Source organism: Saccostrea cucullata, unplaced genomic scaffold (genome assembly GCF_032062105.1).
Source record: "Saccostrea cucullata isolate Sc308-1 unplaced genomic scaffold, CSIRO_AGI_Scuc_v1 ctg6458, whole genome shotgun sequence".
NCBI lineage: Eukaryota > Metazoa > Mollusca > Bivalvia > Ostreida > Ostreidae > Saccostrea > Saccostrea cuccullata.
In genome coordinates, this window is record NW_026930130.1 from 76,729 (window position 1) to 85,956 (window position 9,228).

Sequence of the window (9,228 nt, forward strand, 5' to 3'; positions counted from 1 at the left end):
TTCAAATTTCTACCACTGTGATCTGAAAGTTTTTGGTGAGCATTTCAAGTCAGCGGAGCAGGCTTTTCAACTCACTAAGGCAATGCGCTCTGGTGATCTTGTGGCAGCAGAACGTATACGCCAGGCTAAATCCCCTCTTGAGTGCAAGTTTATTGGAAAAGCTATTCGTGCACCAGATTCATGGCTTCAGGACGCCCCATCCGTCATGGAGGAAATTATAGCAGAAAAATTACAACAATGTAATGAAATGAAAGATCTCCTTACTTCCTCCACTGCAGATGCGCTATTTGCCCATTCCGTGTATGATCAATACTGGGGTACTGGATTAAACGCCGTTCAAACCCTTCACACAAAATCGGTGGCGTGGCCAGGTCAAAATATTATGGGAAAGATCATCATTAAACTCGCAGAAAAGCTACGTAAAGCTCCAGGCAGCGCATGGTCTCGTCCAAAGAGGTCAGGCTCCACCAACAAAAAAAGTCAGCAGGGCCTAGACAACTACCTTAAGAGGTAAATCTTCAGACAATGGCAAACATCAAACTCTGTTCACTTAATTGTAGAGGTTTAAATAATTATGATAAAAGATTAATATTATATGATTGGCTAAATGATATTAAATGTGATGTTATATTTTTACAAGAAACACATTTTATTCAAGATAGGATTAATAGTTATGATTCAAGATGGCATGGTTCCTCTTATCACAACTTTTCTGATTCGCCACATAGTAAAGGTGTTTCAATATTATTTAGTAAAAATTTTCCATTCAAAATTATTAATGTTCATAGATCTGCGGATAGTAGAATTTTATTATTGAATATTGAATATGAGAAAAGGGTTATCTCTCTTGTTAATGTATATGCTCCGAATTCAGAAAATCACAGAGAACAATTTTTCAAAAAAGTTATGAAGTGGATTTCCCAGTATACATTAAATGATGAAAATATTATACTTGTTGGAGACTTTAACTGTAAAATTTGTAATGAAAAAGATAGAAGCGTGAAAGTTGTTAAAGATTTAATGCAGAGATTCAATATGTATGATTTGTGGTCGGATTTGAAATCTGATAAAGCAGGTCTTACGTGGTGTGATGGTAGCAACTTGCCTAAAAGAAGAATAGATTATGTACTTTTTAGTAAAAATTTTTGCTTTACTCCTGAGAATATATTTTTACGTAAAGCACCAAGTGTTTCTAAATGTAGAATGAGTGATCATCTCTCATTAATTTTTAAATGTTCCGTTTCAGCTAACGATAGGGGAAAAGGCTATTGGAAATTAAATACCTCTGTTCTACAAGACCCCAATTATTGTTCCTTGATAAATGATTTTTTTACCCAACTTCCCAAAGATATAGAAAATGAAAATAACGCTCACACTAAATGGGAATTGATAAAACATCACATAAAGAAAATAAGTATTAAATTCTGTACCCAAAAAAATAAATCTTTGAAAAGCAGAATACAAAATATTGAAAAAGATATCGAGAAGATAGAAAATAGTCACTATACACAAATCAATATGATTCAAAAAAAAGATCTAGAAGACGAATTAGATAAATTATATGAATATAAATCTAAAGGCGCTCAAATACGATCGAGGGCTAAATGGATTGATGAAGGTGAAAAGAATACCTCTTATTTTCTAAGACTTGAAAACAAACATCAATCACATAACGTTATAAATACAATAAGAAAAGACGATCAGATCTATAATAAAACTGACGACATATTAAAACAGCTTTGTTTATTTTATGAAAATTTGTACTCGAGTGTACATATTCCAAGCGATGACATTGAAAACTATTTAAATAATATCGACTTCGTTAACAAAATTACAGAGGAAGAAAGAATAAATTGCGATCAATTTCCGTCTCTAAAAGAATGTTCAGAAGCAGTATATCGAATGAAACAAAATAAATCTCCTGGAATCGACGGTTTACCAGTAGAGTTTTACAAAATGTTTTGGAAACACGTAAATAAATATTTTTACAATGCTTTAATAGCGTCGTTCGAAAAAGGTGAATTATCACAAACACAAAAATGCTCTGTACTTTCTCTTATACATAAAAAAGATGCCTTAGATAAACTTGAAAATTATCGTCCGATTAGTCTTACTAATACCGATTATAAAATTATAGCTTTCGTGTTAGCGGAAAGATTAAAACGTGTTATAGATAACCTGATAAATAAAAATCAGACAGGGTACATTAAAGGTCGGTTCATCGGCGCTAATGCTAGATTGATATTAGATATTTTAGAATATTGTGAAAATAATAGTAAGGAAGGGATTCTACTTTTTGCAGACTTCCAAAAGGCTTTTGATTCAGTGGAATGGAATTTTTTAATTAATACTCTTCATAAATATAACTTCGGATGCAATTTTATAACATGGATAAAAATATTATATAAAAACCCATATTTTTACATAAAAAACAATGGATGGCTCTCCAGACAATGTTCAATGAAAAGGGGAATTAGACAGGGATGTCCTGTTTCAGCGCTCTTATTCCTCTTTGTTATGGAAGTGCTTTCTTTGAAAATAAATTCTTCGGCAGAAATAAAAGGTTTTAGCATTGACTCACTTGAAAATGAAATCAAATGTATTCAACACGCTGATGACAGCACTTTTCCGTTACAAGATAAATCATCTCTAGAAAATGCATTAAAAATGATCGAAAACTTTGGTAAAGTTTCTGGTACAAAACTAAACATATCAAAAACTGAATGTATCCTTTTAGGACAACTAAAAGATAGATTTAAACAGGAATCATACATTTGTAAAACCAAAATTAATAGTCAAGCAATAAGATGCTTAGGCATATACATCGGAAATGATAAAACTGCATGTAATGAAAAAAATTGGCTTAATAAACTCAAAGAGTTTGAAAAAATACTGGACTCCTGGAGAAAACGGAAACTTACTATCTTTGGAAAATGTCAAATAATAAATTCATTAATTTTATCAAAACTCATATACACGGCTAATGTTTTAGATAATCCAGATGGAAGTTTTATTAAAAATCTAAACAAATTAATATATTCATTTATTTGGGGAAATCGTGAACGCATTAAACGAAATACACTCATTCGCGAAATTAATAATGGAGGAATAGGAATTATTGATTTTGAAACGAAAGTAAAGGCATCTAAAGCGGCTTGGGTTTCCAAAATTATAAATACTGAAAGTAGTCTAAAAGATCTTTTAAATGCATGTTTAGTGCAACACGGGCTTAATTTACCCTACCTTGTACGATCAAATATTACTGATATTACAGACTTCAACATTCTCTTTAAGTTACCTCGCTTTTATAAGGAAGTTTTTTGTGCGTTCAATCAGTGTAAAGCACAAATTGAAATAAGCGCATCAAACCAACTTTTGCGTGAAAATATATGGTTTAATAAGGATTTGAAATATAAAGGAAAAATTATTTATTTCAAAAATTGGATCGAAAGTGGTTTTAAATATGTAAAAGATCTTTTTGATGAAAACGGACTCAAATCACTGACAGAAATTCAGAAAAAACTTATTAAAAAACAAAACTATCTTTGTGAATACTTAGTAATTAAAACAATCTTTAGTAAATGGCACAGTATTAATTCGAGTAATACTTCTTTCATCAATATTAACGACACATGTAATTCATTTTCCTTTAAATTTCATGATAAAAAAGAAAACATTGAAGACAAAACATCAAAATTTTTCTATAAAATTTTGTTGCAACAAAAGTCTCAAAAGCCGATTATGGAAACTATATGGTCAAAAGAGTTTAATATCAACTACTCAAATCAATGGCAAAACGTATATGAGGAAAAAATTAGAAAAATTCTTGATAAAAATGTTGCTGAATTTAATTATAAACTAATACATAATTTATTACCGAATAATCTCTATCTTAGTAAATGGAATAAAGATATTGATAAATACTGTCCAGTATGTCGCTGTGAAGAGAATTCTAAGCATTTGATTTTTGATTGCATTCAAGTTAAATTAATATGGAACAAAGTCTCTGAAATCATAGGTATAGATATAAGTTGGAGAAATATTGTTGTGGGTTTTAGTCATGGTATCAACTACAATACTTTTGTTTTGAATAATGTCTTATCATTTATTGCTTGTAAAATATTTAAATATAAAATGAAATGTAGAATTATGAAAAATAATATTACAAGTGAAGACATGTTAATCTTTTTGAAAAATGCTCTTATGAAATTCTATTTAGTCACCAAACGATCCCTAAGCATCACATACAATTTTCATATTTTAAAATCTTTGGCAATAAACTTGTAATTATTGTATGTATACATTTATACATGTATGATATAATCTATATTTGGTGTATATGAGGGTGACCTGGCCCTCTATACATGTTGCTAAGGGGTGTGTTGGACAGTGTTTTTTTATGTGCTCCCCATAGCAACATAATGTTCCTATCTGTATCTGTATAAATATTTTGTCAACATACAATTTGATTATATTATACTCAATCTATTGATTTAGATACCTGTTACATATTTCAAACATATATTATTTTTTTTTTGCTATGTACTTTGTCAACATACCATTTGATTATATTATACTCTATTGATTTAAATACCTTTTACATCTTTCATACATATATTATCTTGCTATCTAATCTAGGGAGCCCCTGGCACCCCTAGTGAGGGTTATTATAGGGGGACATCTGCGGATGTCATTGCCCCAAATCTTTGTTGTCATATTTTCATGAATAAAGTATTTAAAAAAAAAAAAAAAAAAAAAAAAAAAAAAAAAAAAAAAAAAAAAAAAAAAAATAAGATTTTTTCATCAATGAATCATGCCACAAAGTGCAAATCAATAACACAAATTTTGAAATTAAAATATCTTTTTGTTTAAAAAATAACTATTGCAATTATAGCAAGAAAACCCATGATTTTATAGTCTTCTTATTCCTTTTTTCCTGCAATAGTCACAAATTTTTTGGTAAAGAAGTCCGTTCACTTTATGCATAAAATGGCCCTGTAGATATCCCAATTTATTGATCAACACTTGATTTTCTATTTGAAGTACTAAATTAAGATAGAGACTTGGTGCTTTGATATCTTAATTAAAAAGTCTTATAAAAGTCCAGGCCGAGGAGAACTGGCTTTATGAAAAAGCAATGTTCTTGAATTTTTAGATAAACAGGCATAATTGAGTCCTTTCAGTGAACAAAAATTATATGAGCGCACTCTCTGATCTAAAAATAAAACATGTCCCTTAAACCTCAGAATTAATTCTATCATTTACTAGTTGCATATTTTTGATCAGAGGTTGCGCTCTATGATAAATATTTTTAAAAAAAAATTAAAAATTGGCCATTTTTGTAGACTTTTTAAGAATATGAAGAAATTTTTGACATATAAGATAGATAAGCAGTCACCAAGGATCTCAGTGACATGTAATGCATTGTTAACTTAAACTATGTTGTTTCAGTTTTTCAGAAATTCACAGGGCCAAATAAGGCAAAAGTGAACCGTGTTCTTTAATGATTATACAAATAAAACAAGTATACCCATCCCATTTTTGTAAGGACTTTATACACTTTGTCATTTATTCAAATTACCATGTCAAACTTTAGCTTTGATTATGCAGGACAAAAAACGATTATGCAGGACAAAAAACTGTAATGGTCTATATTTAATAAAATCAGTAGAAACTGATATGAAATAAAGCATAATTTTAAATACATCTCTGAAAACAAAATACAAATTTAATTCAATATGTTTAAAAGAGAAATAAATGTAATTGATATGTGAAGGATATAGAAATAACGAACAGTATTAAATCTCGACGTCCATTAAACAATATACAAAAAAAGAGCAGAGCAAACTAGGACCTCCGAAACATAAGAGGTGGGATCAGGTGCCATGGAGGAGTGAGCCTCCCCTGCCGACCGGTCACACTCGCCGTGTGCTTGTTGTCATAATCAGGAAATAACGGAAAAAATCCGTCGTTAAATTAGTGTATAAATAATGGACTAACAATTGGTATGAAAAACATCAGTCAGCATTTCATTCAATGATGAATTTTATTTGCTGACAAGGTCATTGTATCGACCATAGAATTTACAAAATGATAACTTTAATCGAGACTGTTGATATTCTTGTTTCATCAACTTGCTTGTCAATAATTTACCTCGTTTTATAAATTGTTCATACGTAGAGCATGTTCTTGCATGTGAAATCAACTGAGATATATATACTCCGTATGCAGGTGATGTAGGTACATTGATGCATAATTATGGGAAGTTGACGATAGAAAAGTTAAATTCATCACGTTTATCATATAGCTTGGTTTTTGGATTACCATTAGTATCTTTTTCAAGTAAAAATTGCTTGTCGTACATGTAAAAGGCGACTAAATGGGGCGGTCCTTTCGATGAGACCGTATAAACGGAGGCCCCGTGTCACAGCAGGTGTGGCGCGATAAAGATCTCTCCCTGCTCAAAGGCCCTGAGTGCCATGCATAGGCCTAAATTTGTAGCCCTTCACCGGTGACGTCTCCATATCAGTGAAATATTCTGGAGAGGGACGTTAAACAGTATACAATCAATCAATCAATCAATCTCCTCCCCCAAATGAAAAACCGTTGCTACAGGCTTACAGCAAGCTGTATTTGGAGTATTGTATATCAATTTATTTTGCAAGCCTTGATACAAAAAATCTAAAACATGTGAAGACCTGTTCTTTTAAAAACCAAGAACTAGCCTTTAGTTTTTTTTCATTCATGTTGTTGAGATATCTATATATTGCAAGTTCCTCCGAAAAATCCTTTAAATGCGTGTGCCATGCCATAGGATAAGTCTTCAATTTGTTATAAAAGTATGTGTATAAGATAGACATTTGGATCCTGCAGTCAACTCTCAATAGCAACATCTGGGGTCTTCCCGTCAGACGTCTAAAGCTAGTTGAAAACGCCCAGGAACTGTGATTGGTGTAGTAGTGTCAGCAGAGCATTACCAATTTGAACCCTTTAAGATTCTCACGCATGCGTTGCCTGGCTTAAGCATAAGGAATCTGGTTAAACCTCGCTTATATATTTTCTGCGTTGTTTTTGATCTAGATAAAAATGCATAGGAAAAATTTAAACTTTACTAATCTATAGTTAATGATTTATGTGTCTTCTTTTCATTTTAGAATGTTTGCGTCTCTGTACAGGGTCCATTTCAAAATGACTATATTTCCTTTTGTTTATTTAGAGTACGTTATGTTCTGGCTGAAATCAATTCATACGTACTGTGCTGAGGATACATCTATTATTCTGGTAGCTACGCACAGTGAAAATGCTACACAAAAGGTATTTACGTACGCAAAATGCATGAGTGGAAGTGTCTTTTATTTGTCAGTTTTATTTAAAATTTGCCAAAATCAATATTTAAATTATATCTATTTATATTCAGTTTTCTGAAAATCGTTCACGGTAGCTAAATCGGTAGAGCGCTCGCTCCGTTTCGGCAGGTCGTGAGCTCGTTTGTCGTCCGCGGCCGACCTAGTAGATAAAATGGGTATCAACTGTTCCTTCGCCATGCACTCTGCAATTAGAAGTGAAAGTTGCGGGTCCTTTGGATGAAACCTTCGACCGATGCCCCGTGTCAGCGGCATGCGTTGGCACGTTAAATATCCCTCACTGCTCTATGGCCCTGAGTGCCTAGTAAAGGTAAGAATTTGAAGCCCTTCGCTGGTATATGGTGACGTTTTCATATGAGTGAAAAATTCTCGAAAGGGACGTTAAATAATATACAATCAATCAATTTTCTAAGTTCTTTAAGGAATTTCCACACTCACAATTTTATGGGTTCAAAGTACAAAAACTGCATATATTTTCATTCAATATACTTAAAACTTTCCATTTATTGCAAAAAATGTATAGGTCACCATATTATTTAAGATGCAAAACATAAATAAACAGAACTGTATGTCAACATCAAAAAATTGTACATTTTTGGTTAAAAGTATTGAGAGAAATATGTAAAAACTGGTTAATATGCATAATTCTGATGCTGAGTGATCCTAAATACTTCCTACCTAAAAGATACTCTTGAATTGTGAATTTCAGGTAAACTATTTTACAGAAAAGCAAATGCCTGAATGAAGAGACCTTAGAAGGAGTTATTGCCCTTGTAAACATTATTTAAAGATTAAATAATTGATTAAATATAGAAAATATGCATTTTTTGAATTCTTTAACTAAACAATATTTATCATTACACCTATTGTAAAGCATTCTTCCAAGAGATATTTCTCTATAAGGTACAAATTTAAACTAATTACAGTTTTTGCAAAACCTATGACATCATAGGAGTGTGGAATTACCTTAAATAAAATTATTTAAAACTTAAAGAACAAGAGGCCCATGGGTCACATCACTCACATGAGCGCTATGGCTGGGAAAAAATAAATTGGTTTATTATTGAATAGTTTATATCCAAATATAGTCCCATAAACAATCATTGCTTTGCTATTCTTGATAAAATGATTTTAAAAGAATTTTTCCTATACATGTCAATGTAAAACTTTGATTGGCTATTGTGGCCCCGCCCTAACCCTGGAGTCATGATATGAACAAAGTTGAATCTACTCTACGTAAGGATGCTTCCATATAAATATCATCAATTATGGCTTTGTTATTCTTGAAAAGAAGATTTTCAAAGAATTTTCATATATTCCTAGCGGTTCCTGAGAAGAAGTCGAAAATGTGAAAAGTTTACAACGACGATGATGACGTCAACGACGACAGACAACGGACAAACTGTGATCAGAAAAAAAAAATAATTTAATTTATGCTTCATTAGTCACAGGAGGGGATTAAATCAAAGACTTAGATTGATGATGTGAAAACAATATATCAATCATTACCAGTGAAATTGAAAAGTAATTTTTTAAAGACATGTATGGAGTTGTAAGGAAAGCGTTGGCTTAAAAGCAAATATTTGTAATTGTATATCCATCCTATGACAAATTTCTTCATTCAGATATTCTGGTCTATTTTTATCCTTGTTTTCTTTGAATAATTTTATGCAAAAAAGTAAGCGCATTCAACACTAACCCTAGATTATTTGAACGACAATGCTACCGATGGACGTTTACGAGAGGCGCTGACTTTAGCAGTTGAATAATTACCCTCACGCAAGGACTGTTTACAAAAGCTCTTTAACGATGTAATTTATGCTCAATATTTAATTCAACGGAAAAAAACCCAGACTCTTTCAAA